At 35.9% G+C, this 20,310-nt stretch overlaps 1 protein-coding gene across 2 annotated transcripts in view; it reads left to right on the top strand.

The window, feature by feature from the left end:
* The first annotated feature begins 365 nt into the window (after positions 1-365).
* Positions 366-20,310, top strand: part of MAP2 (microtubule associated protein 2) — a 129,261-nt gene continuing 109,316 nt past the window's right edge. The window contains exons 1-2 of one of the 2 annotated variants that reach the window (XM_072418591.1): positions 366-422; positions 16,099-16,143. The gene's annotated coding sequence lies outside the window, so the exon portion shown is untranslated. The remainder of the gene's footprint in view (positions 423-16,098; positions 16,144-20,310) is intronic. The other variant, XM_072418593.1, reaches the window with a different exon arrangement.

The raw sequence follows: 20,310 nt of genomic DNA, 5'->3' as shown, positions 1-20,310 counted from the left end.
GAGCTTTAATACATCACGACCAATATTTAGTGTTCATGCGCACCAAACTTCATTTTAAGGTATTTTTTGATTGTAGACATACATTAATAAACGCATAATATAAAGCAACATAAAACATTGATTTGCAATCTTTTAATTCCATAGCTCCTTAACTTACAGAAATCATTTTAAATATCTATAGTTTTTAAGACAATAATGCGCATTTTAGCATGTGTGTGAAAAAAGAGCCGGCAGTGAAAAGGTTAACGCGCATGGGTGGGAGTGGGAAGTAGGCGGGGTTAGGTAAAAGATAGACTATCTAGTAAAGGGGTGTGGCTATGTAATAGTGGGCGGGGCTGGCTTCATCCCTGGCTTCTCCAAGCTGCAGCTGATCAAAGCGATCCGAGCATCCTGAATGCTGCAGCTGGTGACAGACCAGTCCGGTGAGTACCGTCTGCTGCTCTGACATCCCGGGAGAGTGATGTATAATATATGGCTAACACACTACAATAAGGATACTTAGTTTTACATTTGTGATATTTACAGCAGAGGACAATGATGGGGTTTAATAATGACAACCACATGGCTGAAATAAAGATTCCTATCCATGTGTTAAAGCTTTGTGAATAGAGCTGAATGACAAAATCCAATGCTGATCTAGTATAGAATGTGAACCCTTGCAGCTTTATAGCTAAGATCATTATGTAATCTATGAATGGGAGGAGGTAGCAAAGCCAAGTTTTAAATCCTTGCTATGTGTCTTTCATTTCTTCATCTCCTGAACCATCATTCTTTTTTTGCTGTTCCTGCTCTCTTAGTGAATGATATGGGGATTTCTCATATAAGCCTATTTCCTACAGATCCATAGCCCTTTGTATACTGCCTGCATCTGTTCTCCTATCTGAGAGCTGAACTCTTTTGTTACTGACATCTGCCCCCACCCCAATACCCCCATATTCTCTATTGGCTCATCTGCCCATCTTCTTAATCATTTCAAAATGAAAACCAACAGCATATTTCCTATGGATCACACAGCAGGCACTTGTATACTAATATCTTTATATTTTACAAAGAACAGTATCATTGCTTCAGCACCACCTGTTAATAAGCATTGGCCTTTTTTCCTTTGTTGGAGATTGTATTGGCCCTTTTAAAAGTCTCTATGCAATTGTCTGCCCGTTGTTTCCGAATCCCTGGGCTCTGGGTGTCTGCATTGCAGTACCTTTCAATCTGTTGACATAATATATGACTAATACTACAAAACTTTTACCTGTGTGAATGCGCCATTCTATCTATGGACTCTATTAATTGGTATAGTGCACATACAGTACACTTATTTTTGTTGCTTGCTGTCCCTGCAATGCATCTATACATCCTCCCCAGCCTGGGGCGCATTATGCCTGCAGTGCAGCAGTGATACACACTGACAGATCTGAGAAATATTCATACAGCATTGTGCAGTTGAAGGTAATACATACATTACAGTCAAACATTATGGCTACTGTAGTGGCAACATAATAGATGGGGGTTCAGTAGTGCAGAGATGAAACAATAACCGCTGATACAGGATTGACAGGTGAGCTTATCAGGATGCATTTCTGATCTCATTCACATTGCAAATATCACAGAAGGTATGGTAGTTATAAATCCTTTCTGCATTAGCATTTCTTGGTACTGCAGGCCCCTAGTTCACTGTAAATATCTAATTTAATACTGTGCTTTGGATATCAGCTGTACTTTGTCAGTGTGCCAGAGCACAAACGATGAATCGCCCTCCAGAGACCATTATTTTTAAGATTTATTACCATTAGTATATAAAGCCAGAGGTTCTTTTTAAAACAGATTTATTTTCATTAGGCCTCTGAATATAAAACGCAGTGATCCATGTAACTTCCACTTGTCTGATTTTACAGTAAGGATAAAATGCAGCACAGATGTTGTGAGAATTCGCAGGAATGGATGCACTGCAGGTGCTAGCATTTCCATTCTGCTGGTGAATTAGGCAGATTGAGTCATTTATCTAAATATAATCATATTCTTTGTTACCACCTGTAAATATGACTAGTCAGTTGTAGAAGATACAATTTATACACATGTAAATATAAGATTGCATTCTGTATCTTTTACACATATTACAAGATGAGGGTTTTAATGAGTTTCTAATTTATGGGTTTCTTGTTCTTAAGTAGTGTCCGTTAAAGCACCGTGTAATGCTAAGAATATTCCAGATCAGCTGTTTGCTGAAAAGCAAGGGGCAGACAAAGAAAGGCAGGCACACTCACAGACTGGGTAAAATGAAAGACGCATGCTCAGAAGAAAATTAATCATTATAATCCATGACTGCCTCTAACTAGTCCCATGTAACATCCAGCCCTTCCTTTATAATGGTACTTGCAGGTGTAGGGGTGGCAACCCAATGATCCAGTTTAACGTGTGTGGCATGGATGATACAATGACAAATTACTTACCACACTGCAAAGTGCGTCTATAGCACAACTGCTTTATTAACAATCTCTTTCTCCCCATCTATCTATTAAATATCACATTACCAGACTTTGATTTTATTAATTAAACTGTCAGTATGGGCGAGGTTAATGACAAATAATTTAGAAATGTGATCTCCATGAAAAGGCGTTTCTAGAAAAATATGACACATAACTTATTTTTCCATTAAATGACACTGTTTACACACCTAATGACTTATGCTCATAATCCATTGTTTCTGTCAGCTGTTGTAGGGAGACATATATTCATATTGCTTTCTCTTCTTACCTACAATATTACTTTTATGAATGCTTTTCATACATTATGTTTTTTTTTATTGTTGCGCTATACAATTATATTATGGAGCACAACAATCAAATAAAACCATAATGTATGAAAAGCATTCATAAAAGTAACATTGTAGGCAAGTCCATAAATACTTGATGGAGAAGAAATCTAAAAATGTTATTTGGATCTGTATATCTGGGTTATCCCATTTATTTCTAGCAATGTTTGTTTAAAGTATTTTTAAAATATATATTTTATTAAAATAAACAATTTTGAAAGTGTATGTGATGATCTGATCCTGTAATGCAGGCGTGAAAATGGGCTGCTTTATTGTTACATACGTTTTTACATATTCTCATGTATAGGGTGGGGTGGATGTGTGATCAAACCTTTTTTGTCATATTCTAATGGAGATTCTAATGGCTGATGAACTACAGTGATCATAAATTGAGCAATATGCATTAGGGCCATTTAGGACTTTGATACCTAAGGTGCAGCTTTTACATGTGGCATGGAGTTTTGCTTTGTCATGGCATGCCAGCAGGAGAATGTCTGGACTGGCAGTTTTCTAGATAAATTATTAGGGAGAAGAACGAGAACAAAGGGTGAGGAACCATGCATTAAATGGCTGTCCTGGAACACAAACACTTGCTTGCTTGGAGAAGTGCTTTCTTGGTTCTTGTTCTGCTCATAGAGAGCATCATTGTGATATTAGTTATGCATGACAGTTCACTGAAAAGCAGCAACCTCACACAACTCATACAATGGGATGAAAAAATAACCTAGCAGGGTGCCAGTTTTCTTTTTAGTTGTAAGGATGCTGCTGTCCTGGCAATCCGTTTTTTTTTTTTTTTTCATTTTGCATTAATATTTTAATTTTAATGAGTTAGATCTGAGTTAGAATTTTAAACATTGTCTTCAATGCACGTTTCTAATTTATTAAATCGTAAAATGGATATTAGTGCTATTCATTTAAAAGTAGAAATGCAAAATGAGAAAATAAATCTGTATGACAAAAAACTTCTAAATGTTACAAAAACAGGCATTGCGTGTCAATATGCGTTTCAAAATATAAAGTAATGAAATGGATGAATTGTGAAATAATGAGTATGAAAGAAATTGTGAGAAGAATTAGAAGAATGACAATGTGTCTGTGGGTGTGTGTTGGAAAGTGTGTATGTCTATAATTATAGATGAACTCAACAAACATGTTTAAAAAATAATAATGCGGTTATGTATTTAAACTGCAAGCCAATAGAGAAGACACAAATTAAAGTGAGTTTCCAATACATGTAAGGTCTGCTTTTCCACTTCTTTTTTTTTAACCAAACTGAAAGTAAAGAAGTTAGTAAATATACCGACCTTTATAGTAGTAGTGTTTGTCAATCAGGGTACCTCAAGTGGTTGAGCAGTGGGTTATTTGTGCCTCTCAGGTCAGTTTAACTGACACCAATGATCTTTCTGGCTATCTGTAAGGGTGACATTCTTCCCACTCGCCAGAAATGTAAGAGGCATTCTTCCTACTGACCACCACGTATGTACTGTAATCTGTAAATATATTAATTATAGCAGGGGTTCCTGGAAGACCTGAAAGTTATTTCAAAGGTTCCCACATGTTAAAAAGGTAAACACTGGTATAGGGCTGGCATCATCGCCCTTCCCATGAGATCCTGGAGAATGCTGAGTAACCCAAATCTTGCATGATGGTGTTCCTGCAAATGCAGTGACATTGAACCTGATTTAATAAAGCTCTCCAAGGCTAGAGAAGATACACTTTCATCAGTGAATCTGGGTGATCCAGCAAACCTGGCATCGGTCTGGTCCAGGATTGAAGACATTTGCTAACAAATAGCAAAAAACTTTTAAGAAATCCATTCCAGGTTTGCTGGGTCACCCATGTTGACGCATGAAAGTGTATCTTCTGCAGCCTTGGAGAGCTTTATTAAATCAGGCCTGTTGTCTTATGAGGTTTGGGCCACTCGCTAGGATTCCATCAGTAGCATGGTGATGTCCTTTTTTTCTGCAATGTTCCTACATGGGGAAGGGGTTCTGGTTACTTAAGTGGACCTCGCAATAAAAAAGCAAGGTATTTATTATTAAATCAGTGTGTATTGTTTTCAAAATAAAAAATAGGGCATGATTTATAAAAAGAAACAACAAACCTGAAATGGATCTGCTCCAGGATTGAAAACATTTGCTAACAAAAAGCAAGTTACTTGTAAGAAATCTATTCCAGGTTTGCTGGATCACCCAGGTTCATTTATGAAAGTGTATCTTCTGCAGGCTTGGAGAGCTTTAATAAATCAGGCCTATAGTGCAAATAAATAATTATATCTCAGCCAGCTGTTTAAACCACTCATAGTCAAAAGGGATGGGCAGAACAAAGAGACAATTAGGTGTGATGCATGCAAATGTGATGGCAAAGGACATGATGAGGAGGAAAGAGGTAATATAAATTCTGTCATTTCCCTTACAACAGCTGGGATCTAGTTAGGCTCTTCTTCCCTGTGCTGAAAATAAGCATGTAGTCAGGAGTCAAAACCAAAGTGAGCCAGGAAGTGGCATCATTTTTGTAATCTTTCATTGTCCATTCAGCAGCCTGGGGAGTATTTTTTGGGCCAGCAGTGCTACTTTAGTGGAGGTTTAGCAGACCTAGCTGTCTGGCAAATTAACTATTGGTTTAGATTAAATTAAAGAGGATGTGTTTAGACTGGATAAAAAAAATATTATTTTCATCAATTTGTATCATGCCAATATATTGCACAGCAATTTTAATTTCATAGTGATGTCAGTAACTGTCCCTCAGTGGAATTCCCACCCTAATGTCCCTATCATAGTCAGTTTACAGACTCATTACAGACAGTTCCGTGGTCCTAGTGATGAAGAGCTAGACACCTGCAATCCCTCAAATGTATTGTGTTTGTAGTTTGCTTATTATATTATCTTTATTTGGGATTGGTTGTATCATTGCAAACAGACTGGTAACACCTAATATCAAGGAATCCAATTAAATTGATTGGGATAAAAGGAAAGGAAAGCTACAGTTAGTTGAAATTTATATGAATAGTGGCTGGACAGCAGCCCCAGTTTTTGCATTGGCCCAAATAAACAAGCGTTCTGAATCTTTCAATAACACCCTCCATTCATTACATATAGGCAGTGATGCTGAGATGGTTCATGTAGTTTCCAGACCGAAAGCATAATTCTGGGGGCATGAGAAATCGATAACAGCACCGCAACCTCACTGCTTATCTAAATTTAGCTTTACTGTTTGAAAAGTCTTTTTGTGTAGTTTAACATTATGTATGCAGAATGGGAAGGTGATGGTGCACGTTGGTTTTAGTTATAAAACAGCGAAACTGACATTCCCTCATAGGAATCTTCCAGGTCCATGTGTTTTATTGGCAGCAATTGATTCCCACCAGGGAGTGTTTGAAGGAATGCCAGATTCCCCGTTTTATAAATAGAGCCCTATATTTACAAGCTTTGCTTTCAGATTTGTGTCCAGCTGGTCCTCCTATCTTGCTGTAAGCTTATTATTCTGTTCATCTGAACCACGCACAGTGCTCATGGCTGCCAGAGTCCATATCACCTTTCTTAAAATGAGGTGCACATCAGGGAAAACAAAAAGCATGTTTGTTTCCTATCCAGAAAGGGGTACTTTCTTTGCCACTTTGGTGATGATGTGTTCCATTTTAACTGTCTGTTGTATTGATACATACATTTTAATGCAGAACTTTACACAAAATAAATAAAAACAAAAATATCACATTAAAAAATTAAAGAAACCCTCATTTTTCACCGCTAGATGACCTAAGTCCTCCAGGTTTATTGATTGCCGGCATGACTCGGTTATATTGACCAGTTTTCCAATGAAAAGGCCCATGCATAACATATGTTTTAATTGCTTTGTTTGTGACACATAGAGACAGTTATTAAACTGAGTACTTACTTTTTATTTGTAACATTAGTATTGGTGTTCACACATTGCCTACATGTACAAATTCACTGATTGTGCTGGCTTAATCCATTAACATGATAAAGGAGGCAATGAACACATAATAACAAGACATGCATCTATTGCAAAGATGGGATGTCACTAGTTTTTTGTCAGGCGGTATTCTTTATTCTTATGAATATTGGCTCATGTAATAGTAGCCTTCTTCCTACGTGGGCACTACAAACAAATACGTGTGAGCAGTCAAGCGTTAGCTTTTATGATCTCATTTCTAAAAAAAAATGACAGCTGCATATTGAGTAATTATGACTTTTCTTTGCACTAGTTTCTATTAGGCATGCTTGGATTTAGAGGCATCGATATGTTGGTTGTCAAGAATGGAGACCATTGGAAGCTACATAGTGTTTAACAAGACAATTCCAACTAATATTTCTCCATCGATGGTAAAACTGAATCATAGCTTGGTTCCCTGTGTGCTCCGCAGGTCTGTCCACAACACCCCCAAGCAGAACAGACTGAAAGCTAAGCTGAAAAAAGGCAGTTCTTGTCACCAACCTCAAGTCTCCTACCATTGCAAATAATTCAATAGGGGGCATACAGGACAATGGGTCACTAAAGAAGACTCTCTGTAGAAACCCAAAACATCAGTTGTTTCAGTTAAGGTCAATGGCATGCTGAAAGTGGGAAATATATTCCCATCTTTACCCCAACAGCAGTGAGGACATGGACACTATACTAATGTAGTCTTTTTACCCAGAACTCCAGAGTTAGGTTTTGGAAACCTGAATTCCCAGATCTCACCCCTTTTGTAAAAAAACAAGGGGATTCTGTATTGTTGACTTTTTACTTAGTTTACATTGTGATTTTTCAGCAGGAGATGTGGGACTAAAGCTGTGTACACACTTTCAATAATTATCAATGAAAACTAATGACTAAAGGCCGATTGTCCAATAATCGTTAACAAAAACGTGTGCACAACGACGCTGAGGAAAGAGGAATGTAGCCGGAAACAAACGACCGTCCCGGCGGATCTGATTGAGCGACGATTATTCACTATCTATTGTGTGTACGGTCGTTCAGTGATCATGGATGGTTCTGCAGTACACTTTCTCCTTTACATGTCAGTTCCTGCATCGTTCAAACAATTGTATCTAGCGTGTGTACACTATTGGTGGATTATATTTGACCGATCATATCGTTACAGCATGTACAGAATCGTGCACAATACGATTGTTGAAAATAATCGTGCATAATCATTAGTCATTCGTTTTCTAATGATAATTATTGCAAGTGTGTACCTAGCTTAAAAAGACAAGTGATGCAAGGAGGTTTATACCTTGGCATAATATTCCAATAGCTTTATGGGATGTATGTACAGAGTACTACACATTTTTCTGTGTTATTTTCACAATAGCATAAAATGAGCTTGGACAAATCTACAAATAGTGATCACTGCATTGTTAATACTGTCAGCCCAGAATGTCCAGGAATTTTCAAATTTTTAAAGCGCTGTTGATCACTTTTTTCATTTGATCAGGCTGCATTCAATTTCTATTGACTGCAATGAAGGCACACAGGATATTGTAAGGCCATTTCTCAGTATATCACATAGTGAATTGGTGTCACTTCTTACATAGTCTGAAATATAAATGAACTATTAGAATAATAAGTTTCCCACGTAAGACATTTTCCCACGTAAGACTACAGCACAGAAAGGCTATATCCTAAAGCGTAAATATATTCTCGTGAATTATTTTTAGGTTATGCTAAACATGTGAAAGGGTTGGCATGAATTCATTCAGAATTCATTCTTTTTATTAATTTTACCAAAATTCAAGCTAGAAAAGTATAACCGTCATGACGAGAGAAAGACATGCCAACATATAGCCAGTGGACCCAAATAAAATAATACAATATGAGTGAGTTGACAAACAAATATTACAATTAACAATCAAACAGTGAAACTTGTGTCAGTAGCTGTCTTTTGCATAAAGAAAATAATTGTTTGAAAATATGTATGCTGACATTGTCACCGTCTACTTGAAGCAACTGTGTCCACAAAATGAAAATTGAAGCATCTTGCAAAAGATGAAAGTAAACTGGGTGACATGGAATAATTTCTAAAGTTGTGGCTACTGCGGCCATCCTGCGGTCCCTAGTGTGCCGAATAACATTCTCCCTGTTGGGTGCTGTGGTTCCTCCCCTGACACCAATGTCACTAATGTTTTAAAAAGTCTGGCAGACAGAATCTGTATTTCAGCGATACTATCTCTGTACATATCCATAACACAATGATAATGTAATTTGGTTGTACTAATATGCACTCACACACATATGCACACAAGTTTTAAATAACAGGTTAAACCTGATTGACAAATGTCTTCTATCTACATAGCTCTATAAAATGTGTATTATACTGTAAAACAGGTCTAGCAGTCTGGTGTTCTTCTTTGATGTTTCTGAAATGTAGCCTAAATCAAAGTTAACCAAAATCCTGTCCGCATCAGAGGATTTAAGGATGTTTTTTTAGATTATGACATATAGCCATACAACTACTTTTTCTAAAAAGAAAAAACTAAAGAAAAACAAACTGACTTTATGTTGGGAAGCATAGGTTTTTATGGTAATTGATTTAGTAAATTAGTCCGAGCCCTAATATGACTCTTTAGACTGCAATCTGTAATAGCCACTTTTTAGCAATTCAAGTTCTCAGTATATACCCTGTAGGTGTATTGTTATCATAAATGAATTAACAATACATGTAGGGTGAAGCCTACAATTAATATTAACTTCATAATAATTCTAAAGGGTTTTTCATGATTTTCCACACATGTCCCTTGCTTTGAACTTTATGCGAAGGTTTATCATTTAAAGTAGTCATTTATTAGTGCTGAGTGCAGAGTGAAATGCACTATAACATCCCACATTTTTTCTTTTAGGTTTTGTCTGTCCTCCATAGATTGTTACATGGAACTCCTGTGTAGGTTGACTATCTGTCTAGACAGAGCTACTCTAAGATTGCCCTATAGCTGTAATATCCGCTTCCAGTTGGCTAGCATAATAGATGATGTACTGGCTGACCTGATCATTTTTCAGGCTGCACTATTCTTGACAGTCTAGATGTATGTTTACAGGATACAAACAGATTTGCCTCCTGTTAAACCAGTTACTTTATGATAGGTAATTGCAAATGTAAATTTTACTCTGTAAACTGATTGCATAAAATACTAGATTATGAAGACGAAGGCATATCATATAAGTTTCATAAAGAGACCATTACTTAACAAATGTCATAAAAGTATTCATAGAAGACACATTTGGATCATAAAACTATGCAATGCTGCTCTTCCATATACATAGATAATTTGCCATGTTCTTGATGTAGCTGTGATTTTCATAGATAGATGCAGATTTCTGTTACTTGAGCAAATCTTTAAATTATGTTGTCATACTGCTGGACAATCATCTTACGCAGGCCACTATAAAGGGAATCCTTAGATAGCTATTTACATTGGCTAATTGTATTCTAGCTATGTAGTATTTGATCATTGTCAAACATATCCTTTCTAGCAGTGAGAGCTATTTTAATGGCCTACATTAATTACATATTCGGCCTAATTATTTAAAGCTTTCCAAGGCTGGAGAGGATACATTCATCAGTGAACCTGGGTCCTAGCAAATGTTTTAAACCCTGGACTAGATCCATTCCAGGTTTGCTGGATCACCCAGCTTCACCAATGAAAGTGTATCCTCTCCAGCCTTGGAGAGCTTTAATCAATGGAGCCCATTATATCTAGGTTTCCTTTATACTACATTGTAATGCATGACATTACAAGCACATATAGATGTTGATTTATGTTGTTTTTTACACATTGGTTGTGTACTATGGGAGAGGGACAGTTGGTACAGTAGTGATAAAAGCATACATGGTCACATGTCCCTATTCAATTAAATGAGCTTGCTTAAACCACAAAACATAGCATGCACAGCAGAAACACTGTGCTGTGAACAGATTCCATTAAAATGAAGGTTAAAACTGTCACCAGTGGACATTTGTCATCTACAGTCTTACATTTCTATTATATTTATTAGACATTATTCCCGAGTATTATTAGATATTTTTTTATGTATTTGTATCTTCTGTCAAAGGCTTTCTTAAGGTTAAATTGAAAGCAACTTAAAAGTATTGTTAACTGACAGAGTGTCATTTCCTTTACTGCCAAAGCTACTGCTACCCACCAAAGTGCTATTATTCAGCATTTTACCTAAAGGTTCAGTGATGGTCTCATTCCTAAACTAGGCAAATGTTAAGGTCCAATGAATTGTCTGAAGCTACAGTAAAATGCAAAAAAATACTGATGCAATTATCTAGCATGTGTACATAGCTTTAGGCTTTGATTGGAAGAAGTTTAAAGGACAACATAGCATTCTTAAAATATGAGGCACCTACTGTAAATTTACTGTATATTTAATGTACAGCACTGCATAATATTTTGGCACTATATAATCCTGTTTAATATTATTAATATTTTTATTTACCTTTCATAACAAACTTCCTAAATCAATGTATAATTTATATTAGTAAGCTGAACCAAATATATTTCATGCCCCAGAAGCTACATATAGAACTGATGGTTTATAGCACCAACAACTTCCAAAATATGGAACTGTTAATCTAACCTAAATACAATCATTCCATGCTTATTAGCCAATGTCAGAAGAAAAACAAGGTGGTTTTCATGTTTTAAACTGGTCGTAAAGTTAAAGGGAAATAGATAAACAAGAAAACTGGGCAGATTACAGGTAGGTTTCCTGGAAACCAATACATCTATTCCTTGGTTTATTTAGCATGGATATTCATCTTTGTGGAATATTTATGAGATATTGTGGACCATCATGTCCTAGTGTTTTGGCCAATTTTACTAAATAAACTGCCCCCCGGTTATAGCCCAGTCCTAAATTACATCAGCTTTTTTATATTCTCAGTACCCAGATATTTAATCCTTTAACATCAGTGGATACCATACATTTAACAGGTCATAGCTACATAATTGCAGAACACCTATTCTAGTATTGCTTTAACAACGTTTTTTAGCTGATTAGTTTTAAAAATATTAGTATATATTTACTATTTATATACAATATTTATTTTACAATTAGGCAATTATTGCAAGGTACAATGATGTCACAGAGAATCACAAGTTGAATCACAGGAGGAACCTGAAGCTCCATCTGGCTATAAATATAAATATTTTATATTTAATTTTAATATGTTTAGTCTGCATCATAATAAAAGAAGATATGTCCAAAACACTACACCTTCCCTTTAACACATATATATCTTGTGTTTAAATTACTGTATAATACTGAACACCCAATGTTTTATTTTTGTTTCAGGACAGATTCGGATACCTATGCTAGTTATATTTACCAGTACATTGATCTTTAAGATATATCTATACTTGCCTTCTTCTTACAATTAATAGAGAGCTTTAATAAAGCAGGTTCAATTTGAAAGTGATAAGGAGTCCCTGTGTTTTGTAGGCCATAATATACGTAAACACTCAGACAACTATGCTTTCTTTTATCTAACATAAGCTTTCTACATAAAAGAAAGTCTCAGGAATTAAGTCATGCAGTAACTTTACAGTTTTATGTGCTTTGCATTAGAATTTGTTCTTATTGCAAAAATATTGCAAAAATCAAGGTAATATTCATCTTGCCTTTTCCTAAAAATTAATTAATCACAATGTCAAATATGAAAACTTGGTCTGAACCTCAGCCTTCCAGACTTGGGTGCATTGTTGTATTTGTATCAGATCTGCAGGGTGGCTTCACTGGTCATTAAGGAAGGTGTGCAGGCACAGTAAAGACATTATGTGGTACTACAGGTTGGTTGTCAATAAATTTGCGCTTCATACTGTAGATCTAGGATTTGGAGTTTTAGCCGAAAGGCTTCTAGAGCCAAGGTCAAGTTAAGAAACTGCAAGCACCCCTCCACTTAATAAGATAAGTATTTTTATATGCTACAACACTATAACATGCTACAACACGCTATAACATACAAGCACTGCAGTAAAGCTAAATGGCTATTTGTGCTTTCATTGGAATAGTAGTTATGGTAAATATCAGCTTATGGCCAGTTACCCAGGTAAATAGTGGGTTCTTTCCTATTGCTTTGCACGTACATTCACCATCCCTAGGTAATGGCTTGATTCTGTTACAACTGTGCAACATCAACCTTCATATTTAACTCTAAAACATTCATTTGCACCATTCTCAAAATTTCCAGTGATATATTGTTAAGCCTAATTGTTGACCTAATTAGCAAGCATTGTTTAATTAGAACACACAAAACAAGCACTGTTTTTGAACAAATCATTATGAAAATTGTTTAAAAATGTACTGCTTAACAATACCCTTAACACTAATAGTAACTACATATAACCATAAAGCAATTAACCTACCAGTATGTATTTGGGAGGTGGGAGGAAACCCACACAAACATAGAAAGTCTAAACAGCTTGTCTTCTGATCAACAGTGCCGCTCCCAAACTATACACAGACATGTAATGATAGTTTTTAGTGATAGTAGAAAGAACAAGCACTGTACAGACAGCGATGCTTTAGGAAAAGGGGTAAAATGGATGGGAAGCACCCCAATGTTTTTCCCCCATTAGGAAAGAACAACAGTGGTTTCTGTCTGTTGCTAGGGTGAATCACTATTCAACATCAAAGCATAGTACAGTCACGAATATTTATCTCAGGAGACAAAAAATCTAGCATCAGTATGTAACTTTAGATTGCGCTGCAAGATGTGTATATGCTTAATTAGCATAATGATATAACTGACATTGCTGTCCAATAAACAACTCAGGCCTGTTCTACTTTTGTAAATGCAGAGTGCATCCTGCGTAGGCTACAGCGTCTCTCTCGGGGTGGGTGCTGTGAACAGTGTGATTCACGCCTCTGAATCATCCCTTGTCCTCGGGGATTTGAGCAGAGGCTTCTGATTTGCACATCAACTCCTAGAACAGAGTTTGATTCTAAGCACAAGGTATCAGTCTCCTCCATGGTCCTGAAATGCTTGTTACCTCAAGGAATCTTTAATTAAGTTTTTTATGTGTGTGCAAATTGATGTCAATATACGATATACAGTGTTACAAAAAACAAATTTTTCCCATAAAACAAAAGAAAAATGATTAATCCTTTCCCATGAAAAAAATCCTATATAATCCTAGGATAAAAATCCTATCCTATCATATTATACAATATATTACATATTATATATATTATTAAATTATATTAGATGAAATAAATGAAACTTTAACCTCACTTTACCTTGCTCAGAAGAGTTCAGTGCCTACTAAGATGGTTCTGAGAAGGGAGGAGGAGGAGATGTTATGTAATTCACAAAGAGTCATAACGCGGGTAGTTCACTGAATGGTAGCAACTGGTATACTGACACCTGTGGGCAATCATGGCTTTGTCTCGAGAGAGGTAAAAAAGGGGAGCGCGCGGTGATATGACTCATTTTGACCCATACAAGTTCTAGCAAAAAGGTTTTATACCAAGCAAAATTTTTCGTGTCCAAACATGACTTATACCAAGTTGGATTTATTCCAAAGCAGACTTATACCAAGGTACCACTGTATATATATATATATATATATATATATATATATATATAATCCTATATTTGTATTTATATACAAATATATGTATATATAAATAGACTGTATATATACACAAGTTTATGCATTAAACTTTGATACGGCCACCCCAGAGAACTACAGTCTAGATGACACATCATCCTTATATATAGTTCTTGCTATGTCATTATCTTTTTTACAGTAATATAATTTAAATGATTTTTTATTAACTTTACTGTAACAAAAATGCAAACCATGCAGCTAAAAAAAATAACAAAGTTACTTGTTTTATTGTATCTTTTGATCTTTTTTCTATACAATTATATTGTGTATATATATATATCTACAAGTAGCAGGGATATGACTAGGGTACTGCTGCAGCAGGCAGTGCGGAGGATGAAAACTCTAAATTTAAACAGAGTGGGAAGGAAAAACTAGGAATTTCTCAGAAATGCCCTGTAATTCCCAGTGTGGTTTGAGGTTAGCTGAGCCCGCTGACTTTCTCATGAACTCCAGCCAAATTTGCTTCCTAATGCAGGAATGGTTATTAGTATACTCTAAAAGGATCTATTTACTTATAAACATATTTTTGTGTAACACTGTACCTGGATAGTTCTATGGTAGTGTTAATACATATCTCCATATTATTTCTGAGCACAAAGATCTAAAGGGTACTTCATTATTTTGCTGTAGGGTAGCTTATAATTGCATTCTATTTACAGATTAATTTTCCAATTACAAATCACATTCTTTGCGCCGTGTGAAATAAAGTAAAATATTTATTTCTAGATATATGTTGGTGGCATTATAATATGTTTTTACAATTAAAGAGTGAGGATAAAAAAAAAATCATTTTTAGTATTGGGAAGAATGGATATTTTGGACAAAGTAGGTAAATTATATAAAATAATATATATATATATCCCTTTCATTTTGTTGTATGCTTGTTTTATCTTGGGGGGGTTCCTGTTACTTCCTGTCCCTGGAAACATAATAAGTGAGAAGAAACCTCACCAAATTGAATGGAAATTTTTGTCTTAGGGACTACTTTACTGGAACAATTGTCACTGTAAGAGATGTTCCCTTTAATGAAGGGGGGATAAATAATAGACAAAAAGAGGATTGAATCTGCCCAGTGGGGTGGCAACAATAATCCCCCCTAGCTGTCAGAGAAACAAGCAATTTTATTTGAAAATATATACTCACCTCTCAGTCTGGTGATAACCTTAGCAATATGGATTCCTCTTCACTTTATTTATCAGTGACAGCGGTCACCAGGATTGATACAAGAGGGGTAAACTCCTCAAAATGTACAAAGCAATGAAACGCACCAGTGCTTCTTACCTTCCACATTCTTTACAAAACTCAAAAAGAAGTTTTGACTATACATACATTTTATGGTTTGGGGGGTGAGTTTACTTAGTAAATAAAGTGAATGGATTACTTTGTTTTTTAGCAATTCAGATGTATGTGCTGTTGAAAATGACTTGTGTGATATTTTGATGTTCAAATAAACCGCACATTATTTGTCTTTGCAAATTTGTCTCAGTAATGAAAGGCAAATGCATTTTGATAAAACTTAGCCATTTACTATCCCAAGTTCATTTATCCACATTTATATTTGGAGAGACCTTTCATGTCACTTGGTATCACTTGCTTTCCCTGATACAAAAAGAGAAATTGTTCTGTGTATCTGATGCGTGAATAATTAAAATGCTGTTTACTGTCTGGTTTCAGATAACTCTCTTTCTGGACTCAAACTTGATGCCTCACTGAACACCGGTAAGTTCTATGAAAGACTTTCCATTGTAATTGTACACATGTGTAGGGATACAGAAGGAAATGAGGTTAATTTAATGCAGTAATTAGCTGAAAATCATGCAGATAAGAAGATCAGTGCCGGTGTGTCATTTGCAGCTGCACCCTTGTCTAGAATATATTTATTAAAGCTGAACTAATCTGCTAATATTTTGCCTTGCCTGATTTTTCCTTACCCTCCTCTCTTTAATTATATTTCAATTTTTTTTACATCCTCTATTTTAGATCCAGTGACAATGTAGATATATTATGGCTAGTGAGAGGGGACAGCAGGGAGATGGTCATAGCTTCCTGAAAACATTAAGTTGTGGTTATGCCCACATGTAATACCAAGTCTCCATCAAGTGTCCATCAGCCAGAAAATGGCACAGTCTCCGTCTGACTTTCTGCAGCTTCCATTGCACACTGTGAGAAGTTTACTAAATGCATCAGAGTAAGCAATTTCAGAAGCCTTTACCACTGTATGTTAGTCTGGAATTAAGCTTTAATGTTTGGTTTTAAAAGTCTGGTATGATCAGATTCCTAATGAATTATAGAACTCAACACCTTTTTTTCCAATTTAAACTGAGCATGGAACATGAGCACAATATTGTATAAATGCTGCAATCCATTCTGTGAAATTAAATTAGAAAAAGTATTAGGTCTTTGGCACTATGCAAAAAGATAAATGCATAGACATTTCACTTTTTCTTTGTGTGTGGTTTTCCCTTAGTAGTCTCAGTGAAGACTACTAATTCCTTTTTCTGGTTTATGTAAGTTGTAGGAGTACAGTCTATTCACCTGGAGTTTTTTTTTGGTGTGATGAACATGGTCATGCAGTTGATGAAAAATATTTCAAGTAAAGACAGACTGGAAAAGAGTGAACAAAAAGCAACAAACAAACTCAAGCCTTATTACAGCCTACACTTTTTAGGCAATTTTAGGCATTTTTTTTTAATTTAAAGCACATAAATAAATATCATTAGCTCAGCCTGTGTAATGTGGCTTCTCCCTGGTCTGAAGTTTCCACTTTGGTTGGACAGCTTTATCTATTAAACAAAGCGGAAAAAATAACCAGTATCAAATGGTGATATTTTTATTTCTTAATTTTTAAATGAATAAGGAGAGATGAAATGGCATAGGATTTTATATTTCTTGCATTGTCCCTATTTCACACGTGAAAATAAATCTCTTTAAAGGTGGCCGTACACTACAAGAAAGTTTTCAATAGATTAGATGTTAGATTTGCTAAAAAAAACATTGAATCTAGCCAGTGAACATTGATCGTGTATTCCTGTTCTAAATCTGACTGGTGTGCAACAGGGAGTACTACTGGAGCAGTTACCACAGTATACACTAAAATCAAAGCTATGGTTGTTTTCAGAATAAGCCTTGAGTGCTTACATTGGTTGGTGGTTGGAAAGGGCTGTTACATATGGGCTTTGCTGGTCATGTATCTATCGGCAGGGTATGGCCATCCCATAGTGGCCTAAGTTATCAGTCCAAACCCAACAGAGGTTCCAGACCTTCCCCTTCTCCTTAACCAGAAACACTGTTTTATGCAGGGAGTGGACCTTGTGTGTCCACGTCACAAGCTTGAAACAAGAATCCATACTTCCTAAAAGTGTGATTCACCCCTTTATGTATTCCTGTCATATCTAAAGGAGACAAATGATTTTGAAATTCCAGCTGTGAATTCAACTTTCTTACTTATTTGTTTTTGAATTATTAATAGGCTTGCCTTTCCACAGTGTTTACCCATTGCTTTTTTAAGCAATGAGTTTAATTTCTTCTGTCAGAAAAACATTACTGCATACTGCACTGATTTATATTGGTAACTTGTAGATGTGATCTCATTACTGTGCTGTCAACTGCGATTCCTGATAAGAGTGAGGTGTCTGTGCGGCTGCCAGCAAACTGATTACTTGTCTCAGGCAGTGAATTCACTGTGATCTTGCTGCTGTAAGTAGAAGATGTTCAGCTGTGTACAGAACTTGATTCTGTCAGCTGATTTTTAGAGAGATTAATACTGTTCTGTTATTCATTAAATGGCGATAGTCTAGGTTTGCAGTGATAATGCATTAATTCTGCAGCAGAGGTCTCCAATCCCAGTAAGATTATGAGTCACTTTAAAATGTAATCAGCGCAGGTAAGTTACAATAAATATGCAAAGATGTACTTAAGAATCTGTAGAGAAGTGTAATAATAGGTAGACGAAAAAATGATAAAAAAAGTATCTAGACTTAGCATAATTTTAGCAAATTTAAAAGATTTAGGCTACGTACATGAGTGCAATTATAAAAAAAAAAAAAGAATTAAAAAAGACTGCATGATTAAGCGCTGTGCACAGCGCTTCTCTGTTTCAAGGAGAGGGGAGATCTGTTGTTCTGTTCAATATTTTAAGAAACATATTTCATGAGCTAGCCCATTCTGCCTACAAAGACACTGGATCTCCCAGCCTACTACCCTGGGTTATTTACCCTTTAATGTCCCTTCAGTATCCCTTGGGAGGGTGCAAATCTTGAACCAGGGAGGAATATCACAGCACTCTATTACTCACCCGTGTAAACCTGTACAACATATATATAGTCCAATGTTATGAAGCCATTTATTTCGATCTGTACATTGCTCTTTCATGTGTGTTGGCCGTCATTAGTGGATTACATGAAAGAAATAGGGGTAGGCTTTGGGTAACAGGGAGAAAGTGTAAAATTTCTCTAATTTACTTGGCCCATATAATCAAGAGATTTTCAGAGAGGTGATAATTAATGGTAGAAATTTAAATCTGAGTTTAAGAACTGTTGACCATTTCTGTATGGTAATAATGAATTAGCACATATAATTCTCTATTGTTTTGTTAATAGAATGCTATGGGGCAGACTTTGCCAGCATTCCTAGATTCTCCATGCATTCAACTAAATATTGCTTAGGAATCCAGAGAATTGGGCTAGTTGATGTTGTAATATGCCTGGATTTGTCTTGATCCTTATAAATAATCCCCTATTGTATTATGTTTTATTTATTTAAAAATATTTTGTTTGCTAGTGTGTGGCAAAAAAACTGTATGAACAAAGATACTGTTGTTTTTTTTTTTTTGTATTTGCGCTTCATTCCATATTCCTATTTATTATTACAACAATGTTTCCCAAACCACATGTGCAGTTAGATGGATATTTAGGATTAAATCTTATTTGTAGCCTTGTCTTTCTGAAAATAAAAACTCAACCATGTATAGATCTTCAGGGTCTGCTAGGAAAAACCAGCATGATACAGCCTTTCTTCTGATGCTTTTAGTATTGAGGAACACTGAGGCTGATAAACTTGGTCAGGGCACCTAAGCTGTGAATACCTTGGGCCATAAAAGCCTCAAACACTTGTATTTGTGTAAAGCTACGTACACACTTCCAATTATTATCGTCGGAAAACGAACGACGAACGTTCCTGCACGATATACACGAACGATCGTATAGCACCGATCCTGCACATAGAGGTAACGACACGATCGTTCATAGATATTGTACACACAATAGATACGATCGTTTAAGCGATAGAGGAACTATGTGCACGACAGGAAAGTGAACGGACGTTCGTTCATCACGCATGCTCTGAACATGGATGATCAACGAACGACCGTACACACGAACGATGTTCAACGATCGTCGTTCAATCCGATCCGCCGGTCCGGTCGTTCGTTTCCAGCGACTTTCCTCGTTCGTCGGCGTCGTTGGTTACTTTTTTACGAACGATTTTTTGCCCAATCGATCGTTCGTCGTTCGATTGGAACGATAAAAATTGGAAGTGTGTACGCACCTTAAATCTGTGACAAGGAGTATGGTAACAGCATTTTGGTTGTGAGGTGTGAAGACTTGGAGGTACCGGAAGATCTATTCATAGTTTGCAGTAATATATTAGCTAATATACTTTCTGGACATTGTAGTGAAATAAAGAAGTAAAGGAGGACTGAAGAATATTAAAGAGTGATGGGTTTGATTAACCAATTTTTAAACAGTACATGGTAAAAATCTGTATGAAGCTTAAGAATCTTGCTTCTGATCCAAGTTATAGGCTGTAGACTGGATTTGTGGTGAGTAGGAAAGGAAGACTTTTCTTATTCTTTTTAATTTTTGTAGCTTACAATATAATAAAACTTGA

This window comes from Pyxicephalus adspersus, chromosome 7, assembly GCF_032062135.1.
Source record: "Pyxicephalus adspersus chromosome 7, UCB_Pads_2.0, whole genome shotgun sequence".
Lineage (NCBI taxonomy): Eukaryota > Metazoa > Chordata > Amphibia > Anura > Pyxicephalidae > Pyxicephalus > Pyxicephalus adspersus.
This window is presented reverse-complemented; position numbering and strand designations above follow the sequence as displayed.